Here is an 11,545-nt window from a genome sequence, read left to right on the forward strand (position 1 = left end):
TATGGACATGTAATGGGTTTGACAAAGCTTACACTTGTGTCTCTTGAGACTTGGATGCTTCTGCGTCTATCTTTCAAACGGAATTCGATATCATCATCTAAATTGCATGGATGGTGTGTCAAGGATAGCTTAACAAGCAGCGTAAGAAAGAAGGTTGTAGATGCTATGGGTCATGAGATATATGCTCCCATATGGACATGTAATGGGTTTGACAAAGCTTACCCTTGTATTTCTTGAGACTTTGATGCTTCTGCGTCTATTTTTCAAACGGAATTCGATATCGTCATCTAAATTGCATCAAGGATAGCTTAGCAAACAACGTAAGAAGGAATACTGTAGATGTAATGGGTCATGAGAGATTTGCTCCCATATGGACATGTAATGGGTTTAACAAAGCTTACCCTTGTATTTCTTGAGACTTTGATGCTTCTGCGTCTATCTTTCAAACGGAATTCGATATCGTCATCTAAATTGCATGGATTGTGTGTCAAGGATAGCTTAACAAACAACGTAAGAGGGAAGACTGTAGATGTAATCGGTCATGAGATATTTGCTCCCATATGGACATGTAATGGATTTGACAAAGCTTACCCTTGTATTTCTTGAGACTTTGATGCTTCTGCGTCTATCTTTCAAACGGAATTCGATATCGTCATCTAAATTGCATGGATTGTGTGTCAAGGATAGCTTAACAAACAACGTAAGAGGGAAGATTGTAGATGCTATGGGTCATGAGATATTTGCTCCCATATTGACATGTAATGGGTTTGACAAAACTTACCCTTGTATTTCTTGAGACTTTGATGCTTCTGCCTCTATCTTTCAAACGGAATTCGATATCGTCATCTAAATTGCATGGATTGTGTGTCAAGGATAGCTTAACAAACAACGTAAGAAGGAAGACTGTAGATGTAATGGGTCATGTGATATTTGCTCCCATATGGACATGTAATGGATTTGACAAAGCTTACCCTTGTATTTCTTGAGACTTTGATGCTTGTGCGTCTATCTTTCAAACGGAATTCGATATCGTTATCTAAATTGCATGGATGGTGTGTCAAGGATAGCTTAACAAACAACGTGAGAAGGAAGACTGTAGATGAAATGGGTCATGAGATATTTGCTCCCATATGGACATGTAATGGGTTTGTCATAGCTTACCCTTGTATTTCTTGAGACTTTGATGCTTCTGCGTCTATATTCCAAACAGAATTCGCTATCGTCATCTAAATTGCATGGATTGTGTGTCAAGGATAGCTTAACAAACAACGTAAGAGGGAAGATTTTAGATGCTATGGGTCATGAGATATTTGCTCCCATATGGACATGTAATGGGTTTGACAAAACTTACCCTTGTATTTCTTGTGACTTTGATGCTTCTGCGTCTATCTTTCTAAATTGCATGGATGGTGTGTCAAGTATAGCTTAACAAACAACGTAAGAGGGAAGACTGTAGATGTAATGGGTCATGAGATATTTGCTTAATGTAATGGATTTGCAAAGCTTACCCTTGTAATTCTTGAGACTTTGATGCTTCTGTAATGTAATGGATTTGCAAAGCTTACCCTTGTAATTCTTGAGACTTTGATGCTTCTGCGTCTATCTTTCAAACGGAATTCGATGTCGTCATCTAAATTGCATGGATTGTGTGTCAAGAATATATTAGCAAACAACGTGAGAAGGAAGACTCTAGATGTAATGGGTCATGAGATATTTGCTCCCATATGGACATGTAATGGGTTTGACAAAGCTTACCTTGTATTTCTTGAGACTTTGATGCTTTTGCGTCTATCTTTCAAACGGAATTCGATATCGTCATCTAAATTGCATGGATTGTGTGTCAAGGATAGCTTAACAAACAACGTAAGAAAGAAGACTGTAGATGTAAAGGGTCATGAGATATTTGCTCCCATATGGACATGTAATGGGTTTGACAAAGCTTACCCTTGTATTTCTTGAGACTTTGATGCTTCTGCGTCTATCTTTCAAACGGAATTCGATATCGTCATCTAAATTGCATGGATGGTGTGTCAAGGATAGCTTAATAAACAACGTAAGAAAGAAGACTGTAGATGAAATGGGTCATGAGATATTTGTTCCCATATGGACATGTAATGGGTTTAACAAAGCTTACACTTGTGTTTCTTGAGACTTGGATGCTTCTGCTTCTATCTTTCAAACGGAATTCGATATCATCATCTAAATTGCATGGATGGTCTGTCAAGGATAGCTTAACAAACAACGTAAGAGGGAAGATTGTAGATGCTATGGGTCATGAGATATTTGCCCCCATATGGAGATGTAATGGGTTTGACAAAACTTACCCTTGTATTTCTTGAGACTTTGATGCTTCTGCGTCTATCTTTCAAACGGAATTCGATATCGTCATCTAAATTGCATGGATGGTGTGTCAAGGATAGCTTAACAAACAACGTAAGAGGGAAGACTGTAGATGTAATGGGTCATGAGATATTTGCTCCCATATGGACATGTAATGGATTTGACAAAGCTTACCCTTGTATTTCTTGAGACTTTGATGCTTCTGCGTCTATCTTTCAAACGGAATTCGATATCGTCATCTAAATTGCATGGATTGTGTGTCAAGGATAGCTTAACAAACAACGTGAGAAGGAAGACTGTAGATGTAATGGGTCATGAGATATTTGCTCCCATATGGACATGTAATGGGTTTGACAAAGCTTACACTTGTGTTTCTTGAGACTTGGATGCTTCTGCGTCTATCTTTCAAACGGAATTCGATATCATCAACCAAATTGCGTGGATTGTGTGTCAAGGATAGCTTAACAAACAACGTGAGAAGGAAGACTGTAGATGTAATGGGTCATGAGATATTTGCTCCCATATGGACATGTAATGGGTTTGACAAAGCTTACCCTTGTATTTCTTGAGACTTTGATGCTTCTGCGTCTATCTTTCAAACGGAATTCGATATCGTCATCTAAATTGCATGGATTGTGTGTCAAGGATAGCTTAACAAACAACGTAAGAAAGAAGACTGTAGATGTAATGGGTCATGAGATATTTGCTCCCATATGGACATGTAATGCGTCTATCTTTCAAACGGAATTCGATATCGTCATCTAAATTGCATGGATGGTGTGTCAAGGATAGCTTAACAAACAACGTAAGAAAGAAGACTGTAGATGTAATGGGTCATGAGAGATTTGCTCCCATATGGACATGTAATGGGTTTGACAAAGCTTACACTTGTGTTTTATGAGACTTGGATGCTTCTGCGTCTATATTTCAAACGGAATTCGATATCATCATCTAAATTGCATGGATGGTGTGTCAAGGATAGCCTAACAAACAACGTAAGAGGGAAGATTGTAGATGCTATGGGTCATGAGATATATGCTCTCATATGGACATGTAATGGGTTTGACAAAGCTTACACTTGTGTTTCTTGAGACTTGGATGCTTCTGCGTCTATCTTTCAAACGGAATTCGATATCATCATCTAAATTGCATGGATGGTGTGTCAAGGATAGCCTAACAAACAACGTAAGAGGGAAGATTGTAGATGCTATGGGTCATGAGATATATGCTCTCATATGGACATGTAATGGGTTTGACAAAGCTTACACTTGTGTTTCTTGAGACTTTGATGCTTCTGCGTCTATCTTTCAAACGGAATTCGATATCATCATCTAAATTGCATGGATTGTGTGTCAAGGATAGCTTAACAAACAACGTGAGAAGGAAGACTGTAGATGTAATGGGTCATGAGATATTTGCTCCCATATGGACATGTAATGGGTTTGACAAAGCTTACACTTGTGTTTCTTGAGACTTGGATGCTTCTGCGTCTATCTTTCAAACGGAATTCGATATCATCAACCAAATTGCGTGGATTGTGTGTCAAGGATAGCTTAACAAACAACGTGAGAAGGAAGACTGTAGATGTAATGGGTCATGAGATATTTGCTCCCATATGGACATGTAATGGGTTTGACAAAGCTTACCCTTGTATTTCTTGAGACTTTGATGCTTCTGCGTCTATCTTTCAAACGGAATTCGATATCGTCATCTAAATTGCATGGATTGTGTGTCAAGGATAGCTTAACAAACAACGTAAGAAAGAAGACTGTAGATGTAATGGGTCATGAGATATTTGCTCCCATATGGACATGTAATGCGTCTATCTTTCAAACGGAATTCGATATCGTCATCTAAATTGCATGGATGGTGTGTCAAGGATAGCTTAACAAACAACGTAAGAAAGAAGACTGTAGATGTAATGGGTCATGAGAGATTTGCTCCCATATGGACATGTAATGGGTTTGACAAAGCTTAAACTTGTGTTTTATGAGACTTGGATGCTTCTGCGTCTATATTTCAAACGTAATTCGATATCATCATCTAAATTGCATGGATGGTGTGTCAAGGATAGCCTAACAAACAACGTAAGAGGGAAGATTGTAGATGCTATGGGTCATGAGATATATGCTCTCATATGGACATGTAATGGGTTTGACAAAGCTTACACTTGTGTTTCTTGAGACTTGGATGCTTCTGCGTCTATCTTTCAAACGGAATTCGATATCATCATCTAAATTGCATGGATGGTGTGTCAAGGATAGCCTAACAAACAACGTAAGAGGGAAGATTGTAGATGCTATGGGTCATGAGATATATGCTCTCATATGGACATGTAATGGGTTTGACAAAGCTTACACTTGTGTTTCTTGAGACTTTGATGCTTCTGCGTCTATCTTTCAAACGGAATTCGATATCATCATCTAAATTGCATGGATGGTGTGTCAAGGATAGCCTAACAAACAACGTAAGAGGGAAGATTGTAGATGCTATGGGTCATGAGATATATGCTCTCATATGGACATGTAATGGGTTTGACAAAGCTTACACTTGTGTTTCTTGAGACTTTGATGCTTCTGCGTCTATCTTTCAAACGGAATTCGATATCATCATCTAAATTGCATGGATGGTGTGTCAAGGATAGCCTAACAAACAACGTAAGAGGGAAGATTGTAGATGCTATGGGTCATGAGATATATGCTCTCATATGGACATGTAATGGGTTTGACAAAGCTTACACTTGTATTTCTTGAGACTTTGATGCTTCTGCGTCTATCTTGCGAACGGAATTCGATATCATCATCTAAATTGCATGGATTGTGGGTCAAGCATAGCTTAACAAACAACGTAAGAAGGAAGACTGTAGATGTAATGGGTCATGAGATATTTGCTCCCATATGGACATGTAATGGATTTGACAAAGCTTACCCTTGTATTTCTTGAGTCTTTGATGCTTCTGCGTCTATCTTTCAAACGGAATTCGATATCGTCATATAAATTGCATGGATTGTGTGTCAAGGATAGCTTAGCAAACAACGTAAAAAGGAAGACTGTAGATGTAATGGGTCATGAGATATTTGCTCCCATATGGACATGTAATGGGTTTGACAAAACTTACCCTTGTATTTCTTGAGACTTTGATGCTTCTGCGTCTATCTTTCAAACGGAATTCGATATCGTCATCTAAATTGCATGGATGGTGTGTCAAGGATAGCCTAACAAACAACGTAAGAGGGAAGATTGTAGATGCTATGGGTCATGAGATATATGCTCTCATATGGACATGTAATGGGTTTGACAAAGCTTACACTTGTGTTTCTTGAGACTTTGATGCTTCTGCGTCTATCTTTCAAACGGAATTCGATATCGTCATTTAAATTGCATGGGTGGTGTGTCAAGGATAGCTTAACAAACAGCGTAAGAAAGAAGGTTGTAGATGCTATGGGTCATGAGATATATGCTCTCATATGGACATGTAATGGGTTTGACAAAGCTTACACTTGTTTTTCTTGAGACTTGGATGCTTCTGCGTCTATCTTGCGAACGGAATTCGATATCATCATCTAAATTGCATGGATTGTGGGTCAAGCATAGCTTAACAAACAACGTAAGAAGGAAGACTGTAGATGTAATGGGTCATGAGATATTTGCTCCCATATGGACATGTAATGGATTTGACAAAGCTTACCCTTGTATTTCTTGAGACTTTGATGCTTCTGCGTCTATCTTTCAAACGGAATTCGATATCGTCATATAAATTGCATGGATTGTGTGTCAAGGATAGCTTAGCAAATAACGTAAAAAGGAAGACTGTAGATGTAATGGGTCATGAGATATTTGCTCCCATATGGACATGTAATGGGTTTGACAAAACTTACCCTTGTATTTCTTGAGACTTTGATGCTTCTGCGTCTATCTTTCAAACGGAATTCGATATCGTCATCTAAATTGCATGGATGGTGTGTCAAGGATAGCTTAACAAACAACGTAAGAGGGAAGATTGTAGATGCTATGGGTCATGAGATATATGCTCTCATATGGACATGTAATGGGTTTGACAAAGCTTACCCTTGTATTTCTTGAGACTTTGATGCTTCTGCGTCTATCTTTCAAACGGAATTCGATATCATCATCTTAATTGCATGGATGGTGTGTCAAGGATAGCTTAACAAACAACGTAAGAGGGAAGATTGTAGATGCTATGGTTCATGAGATATCTGCTCTCATATGGACACGTAATGGGTTTGACAAAGCTTACACTTGTTTTTCTTGAGACTTGGATGCTTCTGCGTCTATCTTTCAAACGGAATTCGATATCATCATCTAAATTGCATGGATTGTGTGTCAAGGATAGCTTAACAGACCACGTAAGAGGGAAGATTGTAGATGCTATGGGTCATGAGATATTTGCTCCCATATGGTCATGTAATGGATTTGACAAAGCTTACCCTTGTATTTCTTGAGACTTTGATGCTTCTGCGTCTATCTTTCAAACGGAATTCGATATCGTCATCTAAATTGCATGGATGGTGTGTCAAGGATAGCTTAACAAACAACGTGAGAAGGAAGACTGTAGATGTAATGGGTCATGAGATATTTGCTCCCATATGGACATGTAATGGGTTTGACAAAGCTTACCTTGTATTTCTTGAGATTTTGATGCTTTTGCGTCTATCTTTCAAACGGAATTCGATATCGTCATATAAATTGCATGGATTGTGTGTCAAGGATAGCTTAACAAACAAGGTAAGAAAGAAGACTGTAGATGTAATGGGTGATGAGATATTTGCTCCCATATGGACATGTAATGGGTTTGTCATAGCTTACCCTTGTATTTCTTGAGACTTTGATGCTTCTGCGTCTATCTTTCAAACGGAATTCGATATCGTCATCTAAATTGCATGGATTGTGTGTCAAGGATAGGTTAACAAACAACGTAAGAGGGAAGATTGTAGATGCTATGGGTCATGAGATATTTGCTCCCATATGGACATGTAATGGGTTTGACAAAACTTACCCTTGTATTTCTTGAGACTTTGATGCTTCTGCGTCTATCTTTCAAACGGAATTCGATATCGTCATCTAAATTGCATCGATGGTGTGTCAAGGATAGCTTAACAAACAACGTAAGAGGGAAGACTGTAGATGTAATGGGTCATGAGATATTTGCTCCCATATGGACATGTAATGGATTTGACAAAGCTTACCCTTGTATTTCTTGAGATTTTGATGGTGTGTCAAGGATAGCTTAACAAACAACGTGAGAAGGAAGACTGTAGATGTAATGGGTCATGAGATATTTGCTCCCATATGGACATGTAATGGGTTTGACAAAGCTTACCTTGTATTTCTTGAGATTTTGATGCTTTTGCGTCTATCTTTCAAACGGAATTCGATATCGTCATCTAAATTGCATGGATTGTGTGTCAAGGATAGCTTAACAAACAAGGTAAGAAAGAAGACTGTAGATGTAATGGGTGATGAGATATTTGCTCCCATATGGACATGTAATGGGTTTGTCATAGCTTACCCTTGTATTTCTTGAGACTTTGATGCTTCTGCGTCTATCTTTCAAACGGAATTCGATATCGTCATCTAAATTGCATGGATTGTGTGTCAAGGATAGGTTAACAAACAACGTAAGAGGGAAGATTGTAGATGCTATGGGTCATGAGATATTTGCTCCCATATGGACATGTAATGGGTTTGACAAAACTTACCCTTGTATTTCTTGAGACTTTGATGCTTCTGCGTCTATCTTTCAAACGGAATTCGATATCGTCATCTAAATTGCATCGATGGTGTGTCAAGGATAGCTTAACAAACAACGTAAGAGGGAAGACTGTAGATGTAATGGGTCATGAGATATTTGCTCCCATATGGACATGTAATGGATTTGACAAAGCTTACCCTTGTATTTCTTGAGATTTTGATGCTTCTGCGTCTATCTTTCAAACGGAATTCGATATCGTCATCTAAATTGCATGGATTGTGTGTCAAGGATAGCTTAACAAACAACGTGAGAAGGAAGACTGTAGATGTAATGGGTCATGAGATATTTGCTCCCATATGGACATGTAATGGGTTTGACAAAGCTTACACTTGTGTTTCTTGAGACTTGGATGCTTCGGCGTCAATCTTTCAAACGGAATTCGATATCATCATCTAAATTGCGTGGATGGTGTGTCAAGGATAACTTAACAAACAACGTGAGAAGGAAGACTGTAGATGTAATGGGTCATGAGATATTTGCTCCCATATGGACATGTAATGGGTTTGACAAAGCTTACCCTTGCATTTCTTGAGACTTTGATGCTTCTGCGTCTATCTTTCAAACGGAATTCGATATCGTCATCTAAATTGCATGGATTGTGTGTCAAGGATAGCTTAACAAACAACGTAAGAAAGAAGACTGTAGATGTAATGGGTCATGAGATATTTGCTCCCATATGGACATGTAATGGGTTTGACAAAGCTTACCCTTGTATTTCTTGAGACTTTGATGCTTCTGCGTCTATCTTTCAAACGGAATTCGATATCGTCATCTAAATTGCATGGATGGTGTGTCAAGGATAGCTTAACAAACAACGTAAGAGGGAAGATTGTAGATGCTATGGGTCATGAGATATATGCTCTCATATGGACATGTAATGGGTTCGACAAAGCTTACACTTGTTTTTCTTGAGACTTGGATGCTTCTGCGTCTATCTTGCGAACGGAATTCGATATCATCATCTAAATTGCATGGATTGTGGGTGTTTGCTTTGCTGTTTCGCCAGTCAGTTACGAATAACTATTAATTTATACCAACTAATAATAAATGATAATTTGGTTTACAATTATTATTGAAATTGACGTCATACGCCCACCATCGTCGTATGTTAACAACATTCGGAGTATGGCCTGGCACCTTCATCATTAGAACTTGTCTGTCAAAGTTTAGTTAGTACTAAAACCAAAACAAAAGTGAAAAAAAGAATTTAGCAGCAGCAACTACCGCCACTTTTTGTTAAGATCTTTTGTGAACAACATTGTTTAAGCTCTTCTAGCAATATCTTAATATCGTATTATTACAACTCAATTGCAAGTTGCAACATTATTGAAGTGTCAATAAACCATTGAATTGAAGTAAACCAACCTTCGAATTTTATTTTAACAAATTGGTCTTTGACAACGACGTGCCAAACAAAGATATTGAGTAAAGAGTTTTACCTAACCCTTACTGAGATTATCTGGTTCATCACAACGTGTGCAGTGAAGGTGCTCTCCATTGGAATCGTATTAAGGCGACCGTGGAAAGACTTATCGTTGACCAAAGTGATTGCTTGCGAGGAGATAGTTGACAACCCAGAGAAAGGAAAAGTTGGCGAGTTCTGGGAATCTGGCTCAATTGAATTGACAGTGTGTTGGGATCCAACGAGGAGTCCTCGGTTCAGCTAAGTATCAGAGAATCATCAAACCTAATTGGACAGAGCTGTGGGTATTAACATTGGTCCTTCTACCAACAAGGAATTCAGCGAGTTTGGTGGATTAGTTTGTGGCCCAAGTAGGGTAAAGTACGGAGGATATAGAGGTACGTATGTACTTAGTGATTCGTACGCATGCTGTGAAATTTATTGTACTCCAAAATTATAAGCGGAATTGTGTTGTGCATATTAAAATTATCATTGCGGTACCTAGAGGGAAGTGTTTCTATGCTAATGATCGTAAGGTGAAAGCAGTGATCTGTTACATAATATAGTTTGATCTTAGTACTGAATCCGCCATTTTCATTCTGCTTTGCTAATTTTTTTTGATATTTATTGGAGACTCTGTTTTACATTCAATAGCGGTTGGCACAACAAACCAGTGGTGGTATTAGTATGTAAATAAAGTAACAATACATACATACGTAAACAAATATACATATACATACTTCTATGAAAATATATTGACGGTTTGTGTGTGACTGCACAGTGCTTTGGAATCTTGTTGAAGTTTATTACAAAAACTGAAACACTTTTCAGTGTATTTATATTTGTGTACATCGAGTAAATATATAGACGCTTATTTTTCTTGATTGCACAGTGTTTCAAAGCTTCGAGTGAATTTATTTTGAGAACAAATATAAATATATTTTACATAGAGTTGTTGCTCTGTTTTACAATTTATGTGAGCTTTTCCTTTCTCGTGGCTATATAAGTGAAAGGAGCACAAATACTAGACGTGTTCCTTTCCGTGCCTGAGGTCACCAGTTTTTGACACTTTTTACCCGCAAGGTGTTTCCTTTACTTTAAAAGCATACAATTTATATGAGTGCAGTTCACCAATTTTACCATTTTTTGCCACTGTTATAATTCTTAAAAAGTAAGGGAACAGACACATCTATTTGTGTTTAATAGGATATTATTCCAATTTTAAATAAAAATACAAATAAAATGGATGTTTTTGATAAATGTTTGGAAGCGGGCGTCGAGTTATCCAAAATAGAAAATCGACTAAAAGAAGAAGACTTCACGGATTATTCGGGGGAAGCTCTAGACTTTGAAAAAAGTGAACTTTCGAAAGCCTGGACAAAATATAAAAAAGTATTTGATGAGTGTGGCCCTGAAGAGGGAAAAGAAAAGAAAAATGTGGCAATACAAACAAAACATAAGGAGGTTAGAAAATCGTATATAAAATGCATAAATATTATTGCCGCTGCACGAAAAACTTTACTTGGAGATAAACCTGTTGCTCCACCCATAGTTTCACAACCAATTCATGGGTTTTCTGTACCTGTACCCCCTTGTGATACAGCCGTTTTTCATGGCAGTTATGAATCATGGCCCACCTTTAGGGACATGTTCACTGCAATTTTTATTGAAAATACGCGACTTAGCCAAGTGGAAAAGCTGTTTTATTTATACCAAAAAACAGATGGCGAAGCACGCGAAATAAATAGAAATGTGACACTAACAGGTGATAATTTTGAAATTGCATGGAATAATTTGAAAGTGCAGTATGAAAATAAAAGGATCCTTGTCAATTCTCAATTGAAACAGTTGTTCAATCTGACGCCATGTAGACACGAATCTGCGGAGGAAGTGAAAAGGCTACAGAGGGAGGTGAACAATTGTATCTCAGTACTGAAATTGTACAATATCGACATTGATTCGTGGGATCCAATTTTTGTTTTCCAATGTTCATCACGGCTTTCGGAACAAACTCTAAATTTGTGGGAACA

The sequence above is a fragment of the Musca autumnalis genome, unplaced genomic scaffold (assembly GCF_047663935.1).
Source record: "Musca autumnalis isolate F117 unplaced genomic scaffold, ASM4766393v1 scaffold_18, whole genome shotgun sequence".
Lineage (NCBI taxonomy): Eukaryota > Metazoa > Arthropoda > Insecta > Diptera > Muscidae > Musca > Musca autumnalis.